Here is a 26867-nt window from a genome sequence, read left to right as displayed (position 1 = left end):
GTATAAGTTCTAATAACTTACAAACATCTTGGACAATCTATCCGTTTTACGTTTCATGATTACAGGCGCGATGGCGTTTACTGCCACTAGATGGGGCCAGAGCTGCATTAATAGGAAAATAAAACCCAGTTATTTAGCCAATGCATTTCAGTTGTCTCTCTCTCTCTCTCTCTCTCTCTCTCTCTCTCTCTCTCTCTATATATATATATATATATATATATTAATCAATTATTTACGTTGAACTGTCTTTGGTGTAATGCTTTGCACCACACAGTCACATTCTGTTGCCAGTTACATGACTGAACAATAATCAGTTACAATAAAGTTTCAGTTTTAATACGTTTTTACTGACATTGCCATCTCACTTACACAAGGTCGCCAGTTAGATTAATTTGATATTTTTTTGTAGTTATGTTCTGATGTCAATGACCAAAGTCACATACTATTAAGTTGTGGGTTGCATTATGGTTTTGCTAGCAATATATTGTCAGTGACATCATACACATTGACAGGTACATTGTTTATAATTTGTCTCATTTTGCTACGTTGGTCTCCATTTTTACAGCATACAATTCAATTTCAAAGTGAGTTCCACGACATTGTCAGTTACATCATACAGTTACAGTACGTTGTCATTAGTGGGTTATTTTTAGTACATGTAATTAACTACAACAGAGACTCAAGTATGAGAACAAAGTAAGTGAGATGAAATTTTAACCTCACAGGTAATACCTTCCTTCCTTCGCGTTGTGAGGCTTAAAGCACCCCAAAAAAACAAAAAAAAACTTTAAAAGAATTAGCTGATCCATTCTCGCTGCACACTTATTACTTCCATTAATTGCGGCCATCAAGAAATGTGATTTCACGCGCACCATTTTAAAGCCTTTAAAGTCTGTTCCCTGGGAAATAAAGACACCTCCCGGAGGGTTAGGAGGAAGCAACAGTCTCGTCACACTGCAACAAAGCCTTTATTAACCCAAAAAAAAGAAAGAAAGAAAAGTGTACACTCGCCTGAATCAATGGCGTGGAAACAAGGCGGCCGCCAATTACCTCATTCATGGCGCTTGTGCTGCAGGCCGGCAGATAACGTAGCACACAAGCGTGGATAAACCATGATGACCACTGCGTTTACTGACGATAACGCTAATAGGATAAACAACACATTGCTTGTTTGGTCCCTGATGTTTTGTTTTGATCATCTCTGGTGTGATAGCCTCAAACATGCATTCCATTGTTAGGATTTGTTTTTGTCCCGCTACATGCTCAACTGAAATTAATTTCCCCGCTACAACAAAAGTTAAGGACAGCGTGGTGGAATAGTGACTAGCACGTTTGCTTCACAGTTCTGAGGTCCGGGGTTTGAATCTGGGTTCTTACAGGTACTGCAACTGGCTAATTAGCAGCAAGCTAGCTCTCAATTGACTTGGCCAACGAGTTCGGTCGTAGCTAGCTTGGTATCTTTAGCATTTTCCTCCTTGTCACTTGTTGATAATTAGCTAGCTGTTAATTAGCTAGTGAGTCGCCAACTAGTTCGGTAGTAGCTAACTTGGTATCGTACGCATTTTTCCTCCTTTGTCATCTGTTCTTAATTAGCTAGCTGATAATTAGCCACCCCCCATTCAAGTGGACTGTAACCTCTCTACAAAGTTTCTCGGACATTGGCTAGTACAGGTTTTCCCAGCAATAAACTAACTGACTGATTGACTAACTAAATGACCAACCAACCATTTGGTTCTGACCATGCAAGTGGAATGTAAATCTCTTCAACTAACTAGCTAACTAACTAAAAAGCATATTTGTGGGCCTAAAAAATGTTCACTTTTTCAAAAGCTCTGAAAGCTTTCCTGTATGCGAATGTCTATATAGCGTAATGTTTGTGTCAGGAACAAAATGGCCATGTTACCACCTACACAAATTGTCGCAACTATGCCGCTAGCACCTTCGCCGACAAAAGGCTAAAAAGCCCCAAATGAGAGTCCATCCCGCAACGCAGACAAGCGCGACCTGCTGCGGGATAATCTCCCGTCATTTTCTGCCGTCTTTGTCGCTGCTGAGGGGAAAAGTTTTTACAAAGACGCCAACTTGGGATTTTGGGGAGCGCAAGCGTCAAGAGCTTCCATTAGCACCGGGCCACAATAAGAAAACACTAGAGAGAAAAAAGAGGGAGAGCTGCCCTGGAAATGATGAAAGGCATGTCAGGAAATGGTAGAAAAATGCCCCATTTATTTTCTTCCGCCTTTACGAAAAAAAAAAAAACTTGAATGGGTTTTTATGCTGTGAGGGGCGAGGTGCACTGCCCTCTGGTGGGCACTAGAGGGCAGAGGAGGCCTAATGCTGCAGGAAGTGAAGCGCTCACAAGCCTTTGAGATTGCAACATTTGAAGGAAATACACAGGGCCGTAATCATGATCATGGGAGTGATGTTTTTTTTTACCACATCTTTTTTTTTTTTTAACAATTAAAGTACTTATGTAAATGTTTTTTTGTGTGTAATTAATACTTGTTTATAATCCAGGATGGAATTTGAATGAAAATGAATTATCATGAAATAACTTTTTGTTGAAAAACAATGGTACTTGACAAAAAACCTTTTTGATTTAAAAAAAAATAATTACCAAAAAAATACAAAGTCTTGATAACTAAAGCCTTGACTGCAAATTTTAAAAAACGACTAAACGAAAATGAGAAATCAGTCTTATCACACTTGTAATATTATTCTAATAATCAAATCAATACTAGATGTACTTATAATTGGATGAAGCCTCGATTGCAAAAAATAACGAAGCTATGAAAATCACAATCATTTGATATCATCTGGTATCGATACAAACGAGTGTATCGATATGTGGACGCATCCCATCATTGTGAAGAGCAGCATTAGCGAAAAAGCCAAAGCTGCGAAGACAAATCCATCCATCGTGTCACGTTTGAAGGATGGCATCAAACTAACTCCCCCCAAAAATTACCTTGAGTAATTAACCAATCAGGACGCGTCAGGACGGCGTGACAGAGTGCGGCCGTCGCCGGACGACAGGCGGGCATCCGTTACGCTTTCACATCTAAATGAGCGAGCCAATTAACTGGGCTAATAGCTCTCTCCTGTTTAATCTGCTAGACAATGCCAGCTTTTTACAATATCCTCTTTCTCAGTCGCTGTTTTCACTTCAATTAGCCTCCTCCTCCGCCGCCGCTCGCTGTGATTAAGCGACAATCATTATTCTTCAATTAGGTCTTTGATCGGCCGTGTGTACTGTATACCGATACGTACGAAAGCCCGTGAAACCATCAATTTTGTGTGTGTGGATGGGAGGCGTTCCGAATTATTTTCCTAGCCGCGAATGAGAATAAGTTAATGCTGGGGGAAAACAATGTACACATATATATTTTTTTAAAATAATTAAAAAAGAAATAATATTGTATAATACCTTGAACAAAAAGTGTTGGGGCCCCCACGAAGTTTCATGGACATCAATTGTGTAGATTATCCATAATGTTTCCATAATCCAATTCACTCACTCACTCACTCACTCACTCACTCACTCACTCACTCCTGTATGTGGGTCAATGCAAGTGGAACATTGATTACTAACTAACTAACTAACTAACTAACTGGCTCGATGTACGTGGACTGCAACGTTCAACGTAGGTTCATCGTCTTTTCTTTCCTTAGCTATCGTTAGTTACCGAAATAACTTAGTGACTTATTTATTGAATGACTAAGTAACTAATTAACCAGAAATGCAGTGAGTAGCGCGCAGACCTCCGCCAAGGCCAAAAAGTCCTCCGCTGGGCACAGCGTGACACACAAATCCGCAGAGAGGCCCGCAATTAACTCCTGGGTTCTAATTACAACTCTGTCGTCTCTTAAGGCCACCTGACGCCTAATGAGTTGCGACTTTATTTGATTTTTTTTTTCCATTTCGTCTCTGCACTGCATGCTGGGGAAAAAAAAGCGAAAAGGTGTGTCGTGCGGAAAAGGCGACGGTACGCTCTCATTTGCCCAACACGGCAGAAATAATGAAACATCAGGGCTTTTGTGGAGAATAGAAATATAAAAATTGGGAGGGTGGGGAGGTGGAAGGTTGGAGGGGGGGGGGGACATTTTGTATGACCTCCTCCTCCTCAGCCCATCCATCAGGCAGGCCGGCTCATTATTCTAACTAGCCGGCCTCTTTTCTTCCGTGGCGGGACGCCATCAGCCGCAATCTGCATGCCAATTATCGGCCAGACCCCCTGATACCCCCGCGTGGAAAATGATCTGTCAAGGAAAAAAAGCCCCAATCTCCCAACCTCATCCCCCCCACGCTCCCCCAAAACCAGCACCAGCACCCCGCCTTCGACAGCAGGCCTTCTTGGAAAATTAATCTATGGGCACACACGGAAAAAAATGATTATAAATGTAGCCATTCTCCAACTCTGGCTCGGAGGCCAGCACGAGTGGAGTGTGTGATAATTGCCAGGCGTGAGGAAGAAGAAGATGAGGAAGAAGGGGGGCGGTGGGGGGCCGGGGACAAAGGGACACTCTGCCTACCGGAATGTTCTGCTAAGGGTCATGAGGCGAGCGCTCGTTTTTTATGTTCACATTACAGACGAGGTGCTAAAGAGGGTGGGTTGGGACATTTGATGGCGCACGGGGTTTCGGATAATCACTTAAAAAAGGACCGTGAACTTCACTGCCCGACCTGGAAAGTCAAGGAGCTGACTGTTCATTAATCCTCAGCGCTGACAAACGTAAACGCCTCATTTATTTCAACACACGTCGGCTATTTTCACACATTTCGGCCCATTTTTACTTTTAGTTCTGGGCTCATTTCTTTCCTGATACCAGAACCAGGGACCTTTGGAGGACCATGTTGCACTTTGAGCTACAGTCCCCTCCTAAAGTATTGCAACGGCAAGGTCAATTCCTTTTTTTTGTTGTATACTGAAGAAATATGAGACAAATTTTCATGTCCATTCTTCACAGAGATGAGCCACAATAGTTTAGGGAAAAAAACGCGGAAGGTTTTCGACTAACCAAGTCAATTACCAGACCTTAACCCAATAGAGCATGCATTTTTACCTCGTGAAGAGGAAGACCGGAGGGAGAACGGGAGAAGTTCTGCGTTCGAATCCCAGTGTGCGCAAGAAGGAAGTTCATCTTGTGCTCTTTGTCATGACAAACGAAACAAAGGCATCTAATCTGCAGAACACAAGCTTCCCGTCCGGCGTTCAAGACCCAAATCCCCAGCGTGTCCAAGAGGCAACAACCACCACCATGAGCCGCCGTCCTCGCTTTTGTGCCGACATGTATGCGAGCTTTTGATTAAAGACACAAGATTCTTTAAGCACATTAGGGGCCATTTTGTGCAATTGTCTGCCCGCCCTCGTCCGTATCCGCCCGCGCCCGAGCCGAGGCGGTATCGCGGCCGGCAGGCGCTACACGGGAAGCCGAGGAATTACGTTGCGCTTGTACGCTGCAGCGTCGCCGGCTGACGACTTATCGTGCTCGGGGCAGGCGGCGACGAGGAGGAAAACAAAAAAGCATATTCAGGCATTGCGTTCATGGAGAAAAGAAAGAACAAATAAGTTCTTGTCAGGGTTATCGATACAGCTGAGTTAGATACCGATACCGTTTGTCGGCCATCGTCCTATTGTGGAGTTGCGCACTTAAAAAAAAAAAAACATAGAACACAAAACATAACTTTTTAATTTTTCGCACTGAATGTATAATTTCCTTTTGCAGCTTATTTTGTTACATTGGTATAATGAGGTTTCGTGAATGCATTTTCCACTCCCTACTATATAGGTGTCAAACCCTGGCTCGCGGGCCACAAAAAAAAAAAATCAACATTTATATTGTCTCTGCGGCTTATATGCAGGTGCACCTTATCGTCCGGAAAATACATTCTGACATTATCACTATAGATTAATGGCTTGTGCTCTAATATTGCTTTTCCACGTATTTACGCTGCTGGCAAATTTGCATTGTGACTTGTCCCACTTGGCTAGCGAGCCAAACCTTGCAGCATTTTTATTTATCATCGCACTTTATTCAAATTATTGATGCGTGAGGCAGAAAAATGCCGAACAAAATCTCGTTTCAATATTCTCTGCGTAAAATGAGGGCGTTAGCTTGAGTGCTAAGCGAGCCGAACCCGCGCCGGCCAGCCGCTGCCCCCCCCCCCCGGCCCCCCGAGTCATAATTAAGAGCGACTACGGCGTGGTCGTCAGTAGTCAATTACAACTCGCGCTCAACGTGACCACGAGCGACGCAAAGACACCGCCGCCACCGTCGCCATCGGAGATGGAAGAAAATCAGGAATGCGACTTCAAATGTAGATTACGTCCGAGTGGGGATTGTGAGCGTGAACGTCAGTGACCGGGCGCCCTCCAGAACATCAAACCATTATCCCTCCATTACGACAGAAGGGAGATGACGGCTTCGTGTTAATTGAAGCTTTGGCCGGTCGGCTCTCTCCAATTACTTTCACGCTAGCCTACGGTCAATGTGGACACAATGCACTCTGGGAAAGTGTTGCGCAATGCCTTTAAAGTAACTCCACTTTCTGTTGTCATTGTGGAGTGCAATACACATGGCATGATGATTACCGTATTTTCCGGACTACAAGGCACACCTGCATATAAGTCGCAGCAGATCTTTGCTAATTAAAACAGAACAGACAAAAGAGAAAAAAAAAATTGAGATTTATTTAGCGTATGAACTATAGAGCGCCCCTAGTGGTGGGCAGCACGGTGGTTGACTGGTTAGTACGTCCGCCTCACAGATCAGAGCTGCCGGGTTCTTTCACAATAAAGTCCTGAATTTTGATTTGGACTATTTAGGTCTGCATAAGAAATTAAAATTGCAGTAGATTTTTTATTTTTTTAAAAATAAATTTAGCTTTGCTGCGACACACAATTTGCATTTTAAGAAGTAAAAACTGTTTATTATATAAAAAAGAAAAAATATATAAATATTAAAAACAAACATTTAAAAACATTTTTAATATTGTGACTTTTTTTGTTTAATAAAATCCTTTGTTTCAGATTCCCGGTATTACCAAAAATGAAATGAATGAAATAAAGTCACTGATTCGCAAAATTGCTCCGCAATAGGGGAAAAAAAAATCATTTCAAGCCTTGCATATTGACATCAGGATCATGCATGTAAATCACAAAATGAATTGGATATCGGCACGAAATGTGACATTTGGACTTGCAGTGCGACTCCAAGTCGGCGACACGCCCACTTCGGCATGGCCTAGATTCCAGCACACGCTGATGGTTATCATCATCGGAATTAAAGCGGCACATCGTGTCCACTCAGCACCTGCGCTCTCGCGTGGACGGCCAATATATGCAAAAAGTTGTCCTTTCCCCCCCCTCTTGCGATTGCTTCAAAATTGCAATAAGGGTTCTTGACACTGATGTGTAATTATTTATTACATTTCCGCTCATATTCAAACCTCGGCTGTTCAAAGCGTTTCGGTGGATCGTGAGAAGAGAAGGAAAAAAAAAAAAGAAGACAAAATTAAAATCCATCAGCTAATGTGTCGCCCGGTAATGAAATAAGAATCTGACACTCTCTCTCTTTTCTCACCGTGTGTCGCATTGAAATGCAAAAGAGGTGTCCCGGCGTTACCCTGGCAATTCATCATAAAAAGCGGCGGCTGCGTTCTACTTAATATACATGAGGGCCCGCTGAATTATTACATTCTAACAAACTTCTCAGAGTGCGCAGACAAAAGGGTCAAGTATATTATTTCCCCTCGCGTCAGTCGGATGGATGAGCTAAATGGCTTTCTGAAGTTGGAGAAGTCCACACTTTCTCGGGAATATATTTTACACTTTGTCCCATTTCGCACAAAGCCCAAACTCTTTAGCCTCTGTTCCCTTTTTTTTTATTTTTTCTTCCCCCCTCTTTTACGTCACCTGCGAGCTCTCCCCAGCGCTTTTCCGGCTGTAATTCATCTCTGCCAGCCACGTTTTCTTTGATGCATAAAACTACAATATTTTCTCTGTGAGTCGAGCAAAGCTTGGAAAACGCAGAGTTTTGTTTCTAGTTTATTCCTCACGAGAATGAGGCGAGATTGTACACTGAAAAATCTTATTGTCGACCTACTGTATTTTTAGATATATAAGGCGCACCCGCATATAAACCGCAGCGGTTCTTTTCTGGGGGGAAACTAAACTAAGAGACTATAGGTCGCAGTTTTCTATGCTAGAAAAGAAATTACCGTATTTTCCGGACTATCAGGCTCACCTGCATATAAGCCAAAGCAACTTTTTTTGAAAAAAAACAACAAAATAAAATGTTTAGTGCAAACAGTGCCTTTTAAGACAACAACTTTGCTCATTAAAACACAACAAAAAAAAAAAAAATCGAGATTTATTTAGCATATTTTCTGAACTCTAGAGCGCCCCTAGTGGTGAAAGAAAAATTCACAGAAAAGCCGCACTGTTGTATTAGCCGCATGGGTCAAAATCGATGAAAAAAATAGCGGCTTGTGGTCCAGAGAATACGGTACCTGGGTGAGCTTGCTTGATCAGACGCAAACTCGTTGCACACTTGAGTACAATGACAATAAAGGGATTTCTGATTCTGATTCTGAAACATCACGTGGCCTTGTGGTAAAAAAAAAAAACCATACAATTGTTTACCATTAGCCCGAAAAACAACATTTACCTTAACAAAGAGGTGGCATAGAATATACGCACGGATTCCGGTGCGTAAGATCTTCAGACTCACACAGCATACTTGGACGAAACATGAGCCTGCTTGTGATTATAAACATACAATTTGTTTCTATGAAGTGAGATTAGAGAAGATGACGAGCTGCATGATGAGTTTGCGTGACACGTATTCCTGTCATGCAGCGTAAATGTTTCCGACTAACGCAGCAGCTGCTATGACACTCATAATAAACACGAACCTGCCAGCTGACCACAAACATACAATTCTTGACATTTATTTGGAATAGGAATTATAAAACAACGGATGGTTTTGATGAGAGATTGCATTGAGAAGCTACGTTATTTGCGATACCGCGCTTGTTTTGAGTCTCATGTCAATTGTGCGCCTCATAAAGTGTCCGATGACTCTTCCTCATTCATTCCGCACATTTGATGTTGTGCGTGAAGCGGCGGCTATGAATAAATATGAAGTGTGTTGATGATTTCCAATGAGTGTGGATAAGGAGCCGAGGGAACGCCGGCAAGTCATCAGGAGTGACACGTGCCAGAGCTGCGCTCGTAACGCATCATTTATACATTTATATGGGACACGTTTCCATAATGCCATTATCATATCGGAATGTGGTTCTTTTTTTTTTACGACTGGTCCCTCGGGACGTGCGGACAATTGCATCGTTCGGTCAAAAGATTAATGATAAACATGACAAGGACAAATTAGAATATGCGCAAACTAGCATGCGCGGCGGCGGCTACGTCTAATGTCCCGCGGCTAAATAAACAGACTGCTCCCACTTGTATAGAGAGTCTAATTTATGAAATAGTTTATTGCTTTTTTTTTTAAGTGTCACATTTCATTTTGCTTCAGACGTACGATGAATGAGAGGCCAAAATGCAATACGAAATATTGTAATGACATTCAAAAAAAGTGTGAAGAAGCGTGGGTGTAAATTTCTATTAATAAAAAAAAAAAAAAAAGGAAACATAAAAGATCAACAGCTTTACATGTTAAAATACCGCTCCCACAAAAAATAAATACAATAAAAAAATAAGTACATAAAAGAAAAAAAATAAATCTGTTTAACACACACATATATATATATATATAAATATATATATAAATATAAATAACAATCCTTGGGTCAAGAGCACACATTCAATTACATTTCTCTGCCCATTATTTCCAATGTGGGTAAAAAAAAAAAAAGCTTCTCTCCCTCCGAGTGTGCACAGGAAGATCCTGATTGTTTTGGAAGGGGAACATGAATCCTAATCAGAGGAGAGCGCCCCCTCCCTCCACGCGAGTGTCACAGTCATTGGAGATGACGAGGATGAACAAAACCGGCAAAGTGGCCGACTGGTGAAGTCCTCCTGCTCATTCATCACATCAACTCCGAGCAACATTTTAGTCAATCAAGGCGACAAGCAAAAAACGGGAAAGCTCCGCTCCCCCTTTTCACACGTACACACCCACGCAGCAACTTCTAAAATGCATCACAAATTAAATTGTACAATTGAATTATTTTTATTTTTTTTTTTACAGATGACTGTTGTTTATCTATGTGTGCCCAGCAATTTGTGTGCAACCAGTTCAGGGTGTCCCCCGCCTACAGCCCAAAGACGGCTGGGGTAGGCTCCAGTACGCCTGCGATGCTCGTGAGGAGAAGCAAATCGAATGGATGTACTCAATAAGTAGATCGATCGATCGATAGAAAGATAGATCAGCTATCGAGCGAGCGAGATAAGATAGCTAGCAAGATAGATTAACTAGCTACTTTATTTAGCGAGCTAGCGAAAATAGCTAGCTCACTATATGATCTAGCTATTTTATTTAGCAAGCTAGCTTTCTAAATTAGCTAGCTAGCTCGCTAGATATTGATCTAGATCTTTAAATCCTCATTCAGCATCAAAACGTTGAGTGCGGACTGAAATCGAAAGAGTCGGCATTAAAGCGCAACCCAACAATTTTGGATGTGTTTGACTGTTTTTTTTGCAAATTTTAGAAAATATTTTGCTAAAGTGCAGACAAATGAATGTCATTATTTGTGAAATTGTAAATATGAAAAAGAATTACGATTGTGGCTGCATTATATTTGTTGTTAAAATTCTGTATTTAACAATAGTTTTTATCTCTTTGGTTGAAAATTAAAGTATTTTTTTGATTATTATTAAGCCGCTGTTGTGTTTGTTTCTTCACAATGTTCATCGTTTAATCATCAAAAAAATATCAACAAACAAAATGCAATGCTTTTAATATTGAAATACAAAAATAGAAAAAAAAAATGGAGGCCAACAGGCAAAGATGAATCCTTTTTCCTCCTCCTAGAGTTTGCAAACGGATCAATTTGACCCGTAACATAAAAGGAGCTTTAAATTGACTTATTTTAAAAAATTGCTTGCAATGCTTCAATGTTGTTAGAAAAAAAAAAAAAAGTCTGGACTCGGTTTCAGGTAAATTGTGGCGAGAATGAAACATGAAAGCGTGTCACAACGCCGGATGCATACGACGGCGTAAAGGTCTTAGCCGGTGTCACAACGGTGTCGACTGAGCCACTTTCTCCGGCGGAACCGCGAAAAACTTGTCTGTGTTTCTTTGTGCATTGTGCTTTGAAAAAAGGCGCTTTTGAATCGCTTTCTCGCTACACGCTCGCCGAAGAAAAGGCAGCGGCGCCGATTTAAAATGCCGTACATAAAAAAAAAATAAACAGAATCGGGATGAAAATGTTTCCGCTCCATTCTGCCGGAAAAAAGTTCTAGTCCCGCCTTTCTTCTTCTCCTTTCTCTCCTAGCGTGGCAAATTTTGTTTTCAGACTCAGCAAAGGCAAAAAAAAAAAGAAAAAAAGAAAAAATAGCCTTTTCTTATTGCAAATCTCTCACATAATGTATCCTTAAAAGCACATTACTGCGCTGGGAGTTAAGAACACACTTCATATTTACACTAAAAAAGGGAAAAGGATTTAAAAAAATAACCCCCCCCCCCCAACAGCCACCCACCCACGTCTACATACTCACTCCTTGAACAATTGCTCGGCACAATCCTATCCTTAATGCTTAAGACCGCCATAAAAGAGGGGAGTTTAAGAATATAGGGATAAGCCCCTTTCAGCTTTTTTTTTTTCTCCTTCGGAATCTTAAGGCTCGCTTGGTTTACGCTCTGTGAATAACCCAGCGTCAGGCATCCACTCTAAATAGATATTACAATGATTTGGGAACAATGCCCCGCCGCTTGATTCGCCTTCTCACACACGCACAGCAAAAGACATCCGAGTGTGTACGGCAGAAGAGGCCGAGCGAGATTAATGTCTGCGCAGATTCTTTTGGGGGGCTTGTTGTGAAGATGCTTTTTGAGAGGCTCAATCCCTCCCCTCCAGTACAATGCCGGGGCTGCCGATACAAGCGGCAGACACGGGGTCACCTCCCCCCGGGGACAACAACAGAGGCAGCGCGCTGCCGAGCCAGACACAAAGGCAAAACACGGCTATTGTCGTCTACTGATGGAAATTTAGGAGCAAACTCAACCAAATTTGACTGCTTTATAATGAGACTAAGACTGGGAGGGGGAGGGGGGGGGGCATTTGGAGGGGTGGCCTTGCGTGCACCTCGTGCGGGTTAGCAATTATTAGTGGTATTAAAGCTCACAATAGCAAGGAATAGCACGTATTGTCATGGAAGCGGGAGTTACTCGCGAAACCTACTTTTGCCGTACAATTCGAGTTACGTAAAAAAAAAAAAAATTGTAGAAAGATGGTATCTTATTTGTTGAAATGGAGCGTTTTTAATAAAGAGAACAAACGGGTAACGTCGGTGTAATCACGTCATATAGCCGGAAATGGCGCCGTTGAATGAACGCGGAAGACGGTCCCATGTTGACGGACAAGTTGATCTTTCTTCAAAGAAGTAAATAAAGCGCTAACATAGTCAAAGAAAAAGGAAAACGCTAAAAGGTGTGTGAATTACTTTTGCGTCTGGAGCGGATTCATTGCATTTCCATTCATGTCAATAGGGAATATGACCTTGACTTGTGAACGTTTCACGGAACCAAAAATACATTTATTACGAGATGTTACACTGTAGTTAGTTATTGAATCGGTCAAAAAACAAAATTACATCACTTTTTAATCAACACAAGTTACGGCCGAACTACATAACGGACTTGTACGTTTTTTTGTAGATTAACTAGTTATCAAGCCAGATTACGTAAAAATGACATTGTGTCCAATTATTACTCATCGCATCCGAATTACGCAAAGACTGCTTGGCTAATTTCAACAAAACTTTATTGATTATTTAGTTCGCAATGACGGAAAAGCGATACGGAAAGACGACGTAACTGATTTGAAAAAATAAATAAATAAAAATATGCCAAAAAAAACTCCATAACTGACTTCTACGACACCTTGTAAATTAGTTCCTTACCAATACAGATTCCGTAAACGATTAGAAATTTTGTACTGTGATTCGATATCGAGTGGTATTACACAAAAACTGAGACGTTACTTCGCTAGCAACTGTATTGACGCATAAAATACTTTTTTTTGTGCGCAGAAGTTTGCTGATTATTTCCGATTAGAGTTCCATTTCCATAAAAAATGAAAAGAGCATTATTTGTCCATGTAAACTACTGACAATGCATTCTTCCGACTTTGTCGCGCAGGGTGTTAACGTTGACGTTTTTAAATGAAAGTGATCCGTCTTACTCTTAACGTCGTGACTTTTTTCCGCAGACTTAGAGTGACGACACCCGCACGCGTATAATGTGCTCAAAGACGCCGCCATTTTCATCTGGATTTTTTTTTTTTTTTTCCCCTCTTCCCTTCCCTTCCTCAGCACAAGACAAGTGCGGATAAACCCTGGCATCTTTTCTTCTTCTTTAAGCTTTCCAAACGGCCCCGGGGGCTCGGCAACAACTCCGACCCCTTGTGTCTCCTCTCCCAATCCAAGATTAGCCCCGTCTTCTTGTCTTAATCCAGCAGAAACGCCGCATCCTGACTTCCCCAACACCTCGCCACAATTACCGCACTAACCGTAATCCTCCATCCCAGCCCCCCCCCCTTTTCCCGCTTTTAAGAGGGGTGTAAAGATCAGGGGGGTGAGCACTCATCCCTGCCAGTTGAGTGTCTGTAGAAAAAGGCAGAATGAGTAAGCCTGGTGACAGCTTATTAATGCTCAAGCTTTAGCACTGGTCACTCCTTAAATGTACTGTACTGGATTAGAAGGATTTGCTTGTCGCGGCTCAGGTCGCGTCAGAAAGCGTTTGAGGCCGCTTTCTCCCGCCACGTGCCGTCTCGCTCCGGGGGTCCGGCGGGGTATTGTGCCGCCGGTCGATGGTCACGAGAGCCGCAACGGGGAAAAGACTCATTTTCGTTGAAAAAGATCATCACCATTCGTAGATTTTGACAAAAGTGAGAATTCATATTAAAGTTGAGCAAATGCTGTATTTTCCGGGCTATAAGGTGCAGTTTTCTATATTTTCCAAAATGAGTTGTTTACTGCATGTACAGAACGATTTTGTACTGTGAATGCACATAAAGGTACAGAAACAGATTGTTAAAATAGTACCTTTTAACACGGCAACAACTTTGCAGACCCAAGGGAAAAAAAAATAAAAAAATCGAGATTTATTTAGCCTATTTTCTGAACTCTAGACCACCCCTAGTGGTGAAAGAAAAATCCACAGAAAAGTTGCACCGTCGTATTTGCCGCTTGGTTCAGAATCGAGGAAAAATCCTATCGTCCGCAAATCAAAAAGGCATTATTGATCTGGCTAACAAAGGTCTTAGTTAGCCCGATGTTATTGTTGGATTCAATTGAAGCCTACGAGTGGATTGATTAAAAAACAAGTGTTGATATTTTAAAACACTCTTCTTGGGTTGAGGGTCAAATTGACCTGCATTAAAGTCTTGTAAATAGCAAAAAAGGTGAGTTAGCTAGCGGTTTTAATGTTAGTTAGCTGGCTAGCTATTCACGTTATTTAGCTAAAGGTTCCATAAACAACTGATTTGATCTCAAGTATGAACATTATTGTCCATACACTTTTGAACACTCTCGTTATGTCGCGGGTCATATTGACCCGTGTTAAAGTCTCGTGCTAGTTAGCTAGCGGTTACTGTTAGCATCTCTCAATCTAATATCAAGTAAGTGCGGTTGTCATGATCTGTGTGTTTGTTCATAAATAATTAAGGTACATAGTTTTGCTGAAACATTCCTAACTTTTGTTGTGATATTTAATTGTGGTGATTTTTGCACAAGTTTCCACCAATGGGATTTGGGGGGGGACAAAAGACCAACCGGTGATGAACAGACTATTGTTAGCGTGCTCGTTAGCGCCGGCATAACGACGGCTTGATTTCGCCAGTCTAATTGCATCTTTTGTCCCGGGAAAAAAAAAAAAAAAAACGGCATCAACGTCCAACTTGGCGTCCACTGCATGACCGTCCATCACATCATCGCCGTCCATCTTCCGGTGGAAATGAGGCAGATTAAAGCTCAATGGAACAGACGAGGCCGGATGGCGTGAAGACGCGCTAACTGCAGCTGGGCCAACGTTCTCCATTTGTCCTGCCGACGATTTATTACATCACACAGCCATAATTGAAAAAAAAAAAAAAAGAAAAAAAGATTGTTTGATGTCATCACATAAAAACAAAGTGTTTTTGTCTTTTCAAATTAAATTGAAAAAAAGTTGATTTGTCGGATCACCGAAATACCTCACAGTGTTTTATATTTTATTTTATATTTTATGAACATTTCTCTAGGGCTTTAATTTTTTTTTTTCTTTCTTTAAAGAAAGAAAAAAAAATTTGCATCATCAGCAAAATTTCTCATTTTTCCTTACTTTTTTTCATTTTTTTTTTTTCCATTTAGATTCATGTTGAAGTTTTATTTTCCGATGCCTTCATTACCAGTGGCACAACCGCGGATTAATTCCATTATGCAGTTGCAATCAGGAAAAGATGTCACCTTTTGATGCGAAGGAAGAAACGAAAGGCGCTTCCGGCATCAAAAGGCTTCATCACATGGCACACTTTCAACAGAAAAGATATTCATTCACGATTCATTTTTAGTTGCAGATATGTCACGTCAGTGCTTTTCTTATTGGGGGAAATCAAGAGCAGGGCGGGACGTTTGATATTTGATATGGAAGCTCAGATGCCCTTCACCTTTCCTTGATTTTTTTTTTTTGTCACCGGTGGGACTCTATTATTAAAAATTATTATTATTGTTCTTTCATGTGCCTCTGTGCCGCTCTGAAGGGAACTTGTTTATTCCGCCGCGATGACTATCTGGGAGTTCACAGTGGATTCGCCAAAGCTGAACAATGGCGGCGACTCCTCGGAGGAAAAAAAAAAAAAAACGCTTCTGTCACCGTTCGAAAGAAGAAGCTGACTTTCATCACTTGACTTACTTCATAATCAATGGACACGGACATTCATTCACTGTATAACATTTTTTAAAAAATGTAATTTTTACGTAATTTGACTTCATAAATAATTTTTAAAATTTCGAAAAAAAAAAAAATTAACTAACTACCAAATCTACATCAGTTCTACATTTATTTTTTTTTACATATTCTAATATGTACAGAAGCGTCATGCATTCACTTGAAATATTTCTTTTCAGTTTTATGGAACAGTTTTTAATTTTTTGTTAATATTTCTTTGCTGTTTCAGAAAAATAATTTTTTATTTTAGATGTTTTTTGCGTGTTTTATGGACAAATTTTTATTCAGTTTTTTTTAATACGTTTTTGTATTTTGCAATTCTTTTCATTTTTTTTTTTTTTAGAAATCTTTCTTCTGTTTTTGGAGGAAAAACTAATAAAAAGGAGCAAAAACTAATGAGAAATTTTGTAGAAAAAAAGTTGTTTTTGTCATTGTCTCACTTCTCACTACTAATGTACAAAATTTGAGGAGGAGAATGTGATGCGGGAAAAAAAAAGCGGGGACGCGTTCGTAGCTATCTCGCCGAAGAAGCAGACTTAAATCAATTGAAGGCGGCCTTTGAAAGTGCTTTGGTTATGCTCATTGTGCGCGGACGGGGGGGGGGGGAGAATGAAAAGGAAATCGGGAATTGTAACATCTGTCGCGTTTGCCTTGCGCTGCCGTCGTCACACGCACACAATGAGCTGATCGATTAAAAAAAACAAAAAAAAAAACTCAAACAAACAAAAAAAGATCCACGCCAGCTAGAAAGCGAGGAAAATCTCGAGGCCTGCGGGCATGCAAACACATTGAAGGCATCCAGAGAACAGCGGAAGCCAAAACTGTGCTAAGCCACAAGCATGATTCACGGAAGATTCTTCTTTTTTTTCTCGTCATTGTGTCGACAATCCGTCGATGATTCTCGGCCGTCTTACCTCACTTGACTAAGGAACCAATATATATATATATATATATATATATATATATATATATATATATATATGTATATATATCTGACTTGATGACAAAAAAAAAATCTACAAAGTTTTGTCGATATCAAGCAAATGCAGCAAAAAAAAGCAAAAAAATTGTACAAAGTAAAATCGGATTTAATTGTTAATCTGCATTTCGGGAAAATCAATAATGCCTTTTTTTGTCATAATAAGATTTGTTAGCTAAATCAGTTTTGAAGAAATAAGTTACATGATTTTTAGCTCATCTAATTTGTTAGATAACCATACTTTGCTTAGTAGAAATAATCCAGTCATGTATTTACCCCGAAGATATTCGAATAATGTGTAATTGCGCATCCTCTACAGTAGGTGGCAGTGGCGCTGTCATTACCAAATCAGAGTGTGCTCACAAAGTATTCGTTAGAGTGCATTTTTCACACTACAAAGCAGGACCATCAAGGGACACAATGGAAAAATATTCAACAGTTTGGAAAATAAAGTTGGAGCGAGACTTAAAAACAGTGTTAATAAAGTTATTGTTGGTTGCACTGAGGTATTACATAATCACTGGATGAAAAAAAAAGAAAAAAGAATGAACTACTTTTTGCAGATGTCAAATCATGCACAGCTTTGCCTCACAAGTAACTTGTCCTGCTGGTATGACCTCTATTGGTGTGACCCCAGCCACCACTAGAGGGCATTGCAGCCCAGATATTCTCCCAGACACACACACACACACACCCACACACACACACACACAAGTTTTTTTTCTTGTGCTGTGCGGCCTCCCACAGCGGCATCAGATCAAGACAAGCGATGGTTGCACAGATTGTTGCACTCTCTCATTATGATGCTTTGATTGCTAAACATGCGGAGCAGCAAATCCTCTCCCTCTGCTCCTCCGTTGTCGTCTTGTTGTGTTGACAAACTTTGACAACAACAAACAAACAAACAAACTCGAGAGATTTCTGGAGAAGGAGCGTTTGAATCCGGTGTAAAATGTCTCTGCATTTTGTATAATTCCTGAGTTAGCTCAAAAGTTTGGAATTGGAATGGTTTGAATAAGTCGAGAAAGGTGGAAAAAGTATGAAAATTGGGTAGATAAATTCTGTGGGATTTTTATCGCAAATATTTTGGAAATATGATTTTGTACATAGGACGTGGGGAATAATTGGAACAGTTTGAAGATGGAATGGTTTGAGGTGATGAAAAAATGTGGAAGAAGGACGGAAACGTGGAACATCTCATTCATTTGGGAATTTCATTTCGAAAATACGGGAATTTGGGCAACACTTAAAAAAAAAACTCCATATCTATCACGTGACATGTCAATCATTTCAAGTTCGTGCAAACATGAGCATTTTGAGAATATTTACATAAATTGGCGTATTTCCTGAATAATCTTAATTTGGAATCCGAAGGTTTAAATGGGGGAGAAATTTGCAATTGCAATTTGCAATGTTGCGAAATGTTGAAAAAACGTTCCCAAGATGTCGTTCAGCCGTTTGAGTTGGAAAGAGGGACGTAAATAGGTCAAAATGTGGATCATTTTAGTGAAACAATTTTGGGGAAAAATTGTGAAAAATATCTGCTTTGGTTTTCCTAAATTTTGTGATTATTCTAAAGTTTTAATGGTTTGTATAAGTTGTGGAAATGTGAAAGTTTTAGAACAAACAAGTGGGGAGCGTAATCATGAATGTTGTTGCAGAAAAATCTTGTTTGGGATTGTAAGGGGCCGAAAATGAGAAGGTCAAAGTGGCGTTCTGGCAGCCGCCGTGCGATGAACAAGTTTTCCCGCCACTCACCTTTCAACTGGCAATTCGGGACACGGAGAACAGACGTGTAATTGTCGGCTAATTGTGGGAAGGACGCCGCCCGGCAAAATGTCAACGTCTGCTTTTGCTGCTTCTCATGTGTGCCGACTCGTTGGTTCAACGGCGAAACTCGACCCATTTGCATTTTCCCTCTCAGCTTTCTTTTGCGGAAGACGCGTTATGACGTGCAATGACTTTCAATTTGCAGCTGTGCATTAGCAAGCGTCAAAAGCGTCAATGTGTTGACCTCTTTGAGATGATTTGCATCGGAAGGTGTTGCCAAACTTTGGGCTGCCGCTGTACATTTTAAATCAAATGATTTCAGAAAATTTTTCTCCTTTTACTACACGTAATGTGTTATTTGTTGTTCGGAAAAATCATTATTTACATTATCAAGAAATGTATTTTTCTGAAAGTAAAAAAAAAAAAAGGAATTTATTTTTAAAAATTATATGCAAATAATATCATTTTTAAATCGAAAAAAAATCATGACATTGCTTCTAATTTCAATTAATTGACACAAAAAGCATTATTTAATTCCCCAAAGCCACACACCCAATTAAAAAATTTATTTCAATTTTAAGTGAAATTTTCCAATTTTTTTAACCTCTTTTTTCCTTTTTTAAATAAATAAATAAATAAATAAAGTGCTGTCAAACGATACATTTCTTGAACTAATTAATTGCCAAAAAAATTCTGTCATTAATTTGAATCATATTTCTCAAAGACAATTTTTTTGTGCAGCTTGTAACAGATATTTACTTGAATCATATCTCGGAATGAATGTAAAATCACCAAAATCGGAAGTATATTTGAATTCAAAGGCCGTTCTTCGAGCTTTTTCTGATCCTTGAATACGATCTAAACGGAGTCCTCTTCGAAACAATTCCGCAAACGTCGACAGAACATTTTGTTCTGCCCACAAGCACCACATTGCAGCAGTTTTGGCTCGCAAGGCTCACCGCTCACTCGAGTATGCGTTTTGTTCTCAGATGAGGTGCTCAACATGCACACTTAATACGGTACAGTTTTCCAATTTGGTTGCCAAATTCTTTTTCAAGTGAATACAACTGAGTTAAAATATTCAACTAGGTTAATTTTTTTTAAATTAATCTCCTGAATGAACACTTTAATTTTGACAACCTGAAATATAAATACAATAATTGATGCAATTGCAGTGAAATTCACTCTAATTTTGATTTCATTTCATTCCAAAGTATTTTTAATTCAAAATATTTTTTTTAAATGATCCAGTTTAACTTTATGGACTTGAAAGTTTAGGGTTGCTGTTTTTTCTCCCCCCAATAAATAGAAAAAAAAAATACATTTGTTGACACCCGGTGGCTTCTCCTCACAAAAGCTTTTTTTGTTTGGTGCCTCGGTGTTCGGAATGTTTGGTCCCGCTCTATGCGACTCCTCCGTCTCGCAAGTACAAACATTCGTGTCCCTAATGTTTTGTCTCGGTCATGTTGTGACCGTGTTCGCGCCCGATGGAAGAAGGTTGAGGATCAGATTAATCGTCTATCCAGTGAACACCGGCTGTATGCATTGATAGATAATACCTGATGAGAGATAACACACACACACTGGCACACACACACGGGCACACACACGCGGGATTTAGCTCCCAGGAGAGAAGAAAGCCGAGGGCCGGGCTCAAGCCGGCCGGGATGAAAAGATGACGCAAAGACAATCAAGATGAGGTGAGCCGATAAGCTCTGTCCTCTGTCCTCTTGTCTTCTGGTTTGTGTCTTCCTCGTGCGCGCTACGCTCACGTGAGCAAAGGCCCTGGGATCTCAGGGACCAAGCGGAGAGCCCGGGGCGAGAAACCGGCGGCACGCAAAATTGGAACAAAACGCGGCGAGGCACTTCCAACTGGCTGCTGAGAGAGTAGGGTTTTCCAAGTAGGGTTTCAAGTCAGAATGCTGGTTCTCAAAGTAGGGTTTCGAGTCAATTTTGGAGTTTTAATGTAGATGAAGAGATCCAATGTAGGTTTATGGTTTCAATACAGCGTTCGGGTTTGAAATTTGGGTCCCAAATCCAGATTAGGGTATCAGTGTAAGGTTTCTAAAATTTGGTTTGGCTTTCAAATTTGGGTTACGGTTTCAAATTCGGGGATCTTGGTTAAGGTTTTAAAGGAGCCTTTTATGCTAGGGGCAATTTTCAAAGTGACGGTTATGAGACGGGATTTGGGTTTTAATACGGAGTCAAGGTTTCAAAGTAAACAAGTTCAAGATTGAGTTAGGGTTGAAAATTAAGTCTCCGGGTGTGGTTATTATTATTTTTTTTTAATCATGCTTGAAAGCCTGGATTAGGGTTTCAAAGTCAGGTTTCAAACTTGGATTAGGCTTTTAAAGAGTCTCACTGTCAGGGTTCAAACAAAGGTCACGGTTTTAAAGTAGGCGCCTGACCTGACCTTAACCCGTCAGGACACGAAAAAAAATAAATAAAAAATGAACGTCACCTTTTGGAACAACATCAGTGAAGGCACCACATTGCTGCTTTTAGTGGAACAACGTCTTTGATCATGACACCTTGTTGACCATCCCGTCTTCCTGGTGACAACTTGTTATTTAACCGAGCGGCTTCACCTGTCAACCAAACTGCTCGCTACCTCTGCCAAGGCCAACAAGTCACAAACATGGACGCCGGCCAGATAGGAACAAAAACACTTTTCCGGGTTAAAAAGCCAACGGGTGATTCAGCATTCCGCTTTTACATTGCCTTCCAAATTATTATGCAAATGAGGCTTTTCTCTGATTTTCAGATACAGTCGATGGGAATCTGGGTTGGGTTCATCTGCGATACTTGGGACCACGTAGGACCGCATACTTCCAAAATTCATGTCCTTGATATATTTAATGTTACAAATATATTTCTCAATGCATTTATAAGAGATGTGCTATCCTAAAAAAATAAATAAATAAATAAAAAAACGTACAAAGGCCTCGCTTGAATTAAAATAATGATTCAAGGATTCAAGGACAGCACAAAACTGTGAACAATAAACCAAATTTATTTATTTATTTTACAAAAATCATCTTATACAAAAATGTGATATTATCGAGTATAGTTTGTCCTGCATATCATTCCAAGTCCCCCCCAAAAATATTCGGTCCACTCATGTTGTAGGATAGGGCGGTTAGCATAAGCTCTTGTGCAAGCGTAACTAAGCCATGTTTGCCATCTAGTGGTGAATGATGATATTACAATTTCAAATTACAGTTGTATTTTATATATATATACTTTTATAAAAATCATTCAATGTTAACTCTCGATGTTAGCTTCTAATGTTAGCGTCAATGTCTTTAAATGTTAGCCTCCAAAATTTGCATCAACATCAGCTTCTTAAGCTAGTCCGGCCCGACTGTCATAGTTAGCATTTAAAGTTACTTCCCTAAGTTAGCTTTCAACGTCAGCTTCTAACGTTAGCTCTCTAAATGAACTTGTGATGTTCTTTAACTTCTTCCAGTGCTAGCTACAATGTTAGCTTGTGACATTAGCGATCATAATGTTCTCACGCTAGAAGAAACGCAAGTTATAAATAGCAAATAGGTTAGGCAGCCTAGCGCGAAATGCTCAATCGGCGTCCTGCTAGCCATCAATGTGAATAAATAATGGCCGCCCGGATGGGGTCAAGCAGAGGATCCGTTTGTCCGTTTGTCTGCTGGCATTCATTATTGATGCACCTTTAACTGGTCGCCCACAGGTTAATTGTGGTGAAAAGTGTCGACGTGTCCACGGAGGCACGACACAGCTGAGACGCTGCAGACCCGAGATGGACAGAAGATTGGTTACGCGCAGCGGACTTTGCCTTTGCCTCAGTTAAGGGTTCAACGCTACGTTTCAAGACAGAGTTTGGGTTTGGAGCAAAAGTTAGCATTTCAAAGCCAAATAGGTTCGGATATTTTAAGACTTGATTAGGGTTTGAAAGGATTTCATTTTTCTTGAAACCACAAACCAGGTGTGAAACCTAAATTTGAAATCCTATCCCAGGTTTCAAACTCGACTTTAAAACTTTGAACTAGACTTCATTTTAAGACCTAATCCATGTTTGGAAAAAATACATTTAATTTGAAATGAAAGTGAACAAAATCATTACAACAAAAAAGATGTCTCTGACACGCCACAATATTTATAAAATAAAACATTAACAAGGTTTATTCATTTCATTTTTTCCAAGTTTGGCGGGCCGGATTAAAACGTTGAACGGGCCACATGTGGCCCCCGGGCCGTATTTTGCCCAAACATCAAACAAGGTTTAAATGACTAATTTGAAACCCTAAGTCACACTTGAAACCTTCTTTGAAACTTCAACCCTGGCTTCACGCCATAATTCAAAACCCTAATCCTGGTTTGAAACCCTACCATGAAACAATCATTTTTGTTTGAAACCCTAATTATGGTTTGAAATGGTGATTTAAAAACCTTAACTTCAAACCTTACCAACCCTTAACTATTGGTTTCTTAGAAAAGCAGCAACAGGCACGCTTCAATTTACAATCCCGCTACGTCCACTTTCCAGACAAAAAGAAAAAAACTGTAAAAAATAAAAATAAAAAAACAAACAGACACATTTAAGGAGCGGCTCACCTCCTCAACTCTCGCACTTGAATCAGAAAAAGTGTCTTATCTTTGAGTACACACACAAGCGCACACACACGGGGAAGAAGTGGGCGCACAAATGTCATCCAGTTTCAACAATGGGACAGATTTGAAGCGCTTCTCCGAAAAGGGAAGATCTCGTCTTTACAGCCACTGATCGTAATCAAAGTGTGTGTGGAGGATTGTTTGTGTGTGTTTTTTAGGCGTGTGTGTGTGGGGGTGTGCGTGTTTAGCTGATGTTGTGCCAGACTGTTTGTGGTTGTCTCGTTGTGTGCAAGTTGCTGAGTGTTGTTGGTGAGCGCGTGGCGGAGTGTGTGCGCGCGTGTCTAAGTGTAGGTGTGCGCACGTGTGTTCCACGCGAGGTGACCTTGAGCCGGTGGCGCACATGGCATCGGGGTCGTGCTTGGCTGAGTACTTCGTGAAGCGCGACACTCTCACTCCGGTGGGGGATTTGCACACCCCAGTGGCTGAGTCGTCCTCTGGGCCTCCATTGCTAACCATTAGCGGCGGATTAGGAGAGTTTCCACAGTAGATGGGGGGGGGGGGGGGGGCGATGGTGTGTTTTTCGGTCTGTCTGGTGGCAAACAATCCAAAATGGCGTCAGAAACAGACTCGCACAACCATTTGAGACTCCCCATTTTAGCGCCGTTATGCTAGGCTAGTAGCCATTAATCAATACTAGCAAAGCATCATTGAAATTTTTTGGGCGTGATAACACGACATCGCTGGCCAACAAAAACCTTGTATGTCCACTTTGTGTCGTTTTAACACCACACGAGTGTTGAGGGCAGTTGTGCTATGCTATGCTATTAGTAGCTAGTGGCTAATTGAGCATTCGCATCGAATGCAGAGGTCACCAACCGATTTGAAAAAGAGCAACTTCTCCTCGGTGCGATGTTGAGGGGGAGGAGGGGGCGTGTCACCCTGAGGAACATTTTTTCCCGCCGTATGACAATAAAGTGTAATTGCACATCCACTCCAGTAGTGGGCAGTGGCGCTCTCGTTGCCCATTGAGCGACTCTACGGTGTCGGTTTGTTTTGCAACGAAATTGCTATTATTTATAGTTGCGGCGGAGAGTGGGTGGTGGGGGGCGCGCAAATTGTTATCTTCTCGCTATGGGAGATGTAACAGAAAATTATCGAGAAGCACTGTGCTAAGCTAATTTTGCTCTGGTCATAGTATTTAAGTATTGCAAAATTGGCATTTGCATATGAACGTCAATGGTATTTTATGATGTCGTCGTTTACCAAAAAGAAAAGGAAAAAGCTGTCGTATAGAAACCACCGGTGCCTTTTCGCGGCCTCGTCAAGAGACTCAACCGAGCGAAACTGAAGGAGACAAAAGGTGCGCCTTTCTCTTTGAGCGACGGTGAGGAAAGCGTCAGGTAAATAGCGAGTCATTGTCTGGCCACAAAGGTGGCGTCTTAACCTCATCCGCTTTTTTTTGGAAGCTCGTCTCCATTCTCCGACGGTCATCAGACGAGCTTTGAAAAAAGCCAGACCTCATGGCAGTCGCAGGTTTGTAGAACAGCCAAAGATTTTACAGCAATGTTCCTTGAAAATAAAATAATTCACGTCCAAGTAAAATGTCGTCGACCAAATAATTGCTAGAGTAAAAGTTTTCGAACATCCCCTGGCCAGGAATGTCGATCAAGACGGCGCAAGCTTGCAGACTTTAAAGGGAAGCAGTGCAGTTCCTTCCATTGGCTATTAACTCATTTACTGCCATTGACGGCTAAAGACGTCAATGGCAGTAAATGAGTTGTCAAGTAAGTAAGTTGCACGTGTGGGAGAAGTGTGGATTTAATTGCAGATACACTTGCAAGGCCATTTTTAAGACGGACCTTTCAAGAGAAGCGAGGTCGTCCAACACTCACTCAGTCGTGCGTAAGTATCTTCCTGTAGATCATTTCTCCAGCTGTGGTGTCACAAATGATGGCGATAGGAGGGGGATTTACTAAGTAGGACTTGACTGAAGGCCTTCGTGTGAAATGCACGGCCCGCCACTGCTGAATACGAACGCAAAATCGCAACTTTGTGGTTGAAATGAGTGTGGCCGTGAGTTTGACTGATATAGTGACAAACTAAAACAAATGTGGAACAATATCCGAAAAAAAAATGTGATTTACTCAACAAAATAGCCAATTCTAATCAAAAAGGAGAGTAATGAATGAATGAATGAATTGAGCGGCGTGCCTCAAGCGGCCTGAGGCTTCCCGCACACTTGCAGAACTGGATGGTGCAGACGGCGGCCGCAACATGGGCGTTGGCGTCTAACAGTTTGGGGAAGGCAAATACTGAACTTTCTCTCTATGAGTAGCGAGACTCCTTCGTGACCTTTCCAAGAACAGGTCCAGGAAAGTGCTGGCAACACAGACAGTTCTCAGGACGGTTGCAAGCTTGGAGTCCGATAAAAAAAAAAAGAAAATACAGACAAATATGCCCAAACAGATTCACACTATAACTGAAATTTTTTTCTTTAAGGTAAATTAAAAAAAAATGTTTTTTTAATGTGCATATACAGCCAAAGCACTTTTGGTTGGATATAAATAATCTATAATAAAGATAATTTGGTGTTTTCGGGGTGAAAATTCAGGAAGAGCCTAAAATGAACTTCCGTCAACTTTTGAATGCACACGAGCAACTGTTGAATGTTTTAGTACGTTTGCACTGAATTGAGTTGGACCAATAAAAAATTTGGATGGATGCCGTCTCTCCGTTCCAACCTGTCGATGACCCTGCGAGCTCACTGGCCACTTCTCCCTGAGAACAACATCCCGTCTTGTGAGGGCGTGGCCATTGAGCGTAGCGAGTCAGAGAGACTGGAAGAGACACAGAAAGGCACACAAGTACACGTCCTGGAAAATGATGATTGAAAATGTCCATTCAAGGAGGAGACACCTGTTGTGAAGTTGGCCATTCAACTCCTTGTCGAGTTGTGAAAGTACTGAAACACGGAAGACATTCGCAACACAACGCGACGTTAAAGGAACCGTGAGTCATCACAGAAGCACCAATTAGCACTTTTGTTGCTTGATTGCGCAACTTTTCAGACGACCTCAGCCATTTCAACCCCAAAAAGCGACAAATTTCAATGAATGTTACCATGTGTAATCAATGCAATGAGAATTACGCAATGATGTTGCCATGGCAACATCATGCGGCAACTTTTAGCAACATGCCCTGGAATTTAGTTGAAACACTAAAAATCGGCGGATTGGCTCGAGTCGTCATTTTGTAAGCCGCTTCTCCTCACGAGGATCGCGGGTGTCTTCGGGTAGGAGGCGGGGCACATCCTGAACTGGTCGCCAGCCAATCGCAGGGCACACAACGAACAATTATCCGCACTCACACTTGTGAGAATCCAACCAATCAACCTGCCATGCATGTTTTTGGAATGTGG

General features: G+C 41.0%; 1 protein-coding gene across 3 annotated transcripts in view; it reads right to left on the bottom strand.

Moving 5' to 3' along the window:
* LOC148324956 (heparan sulfate 2-O-sulfotransferase 1-like) overlaps positions 1–26867 on the bottom strand; it is a 129012-nt gene that overhangs the window by 4415 nt on the left and 97730 nt on the right. The gene's annotated exons all lie outside the window — the stretch shown is intronic.

This window comes from Idiotropiscis lumnitzeri, chromosome 13 (assembly GCF_059441095.1).
Source record: "Idiotropiscis lumnitzeri isolate Australia: NSW breed Sydney's pygmy pipehorse chromosome 13, RoL_Ilum_1.0, whole genome shotgun sequence".
Classification (NCBI taxonomy): Eukaryota; Metazoa; Chordata; class Actinopteri; order Syngnathiformes; family Syngnathidae; genus Idiotropiscis; species Idiotropiscis lumnitzeri.
Note: the sequence above shows the minus strand (reverse complement) of the source record. Positions and strands in the feature narration are given on the sequence as shown.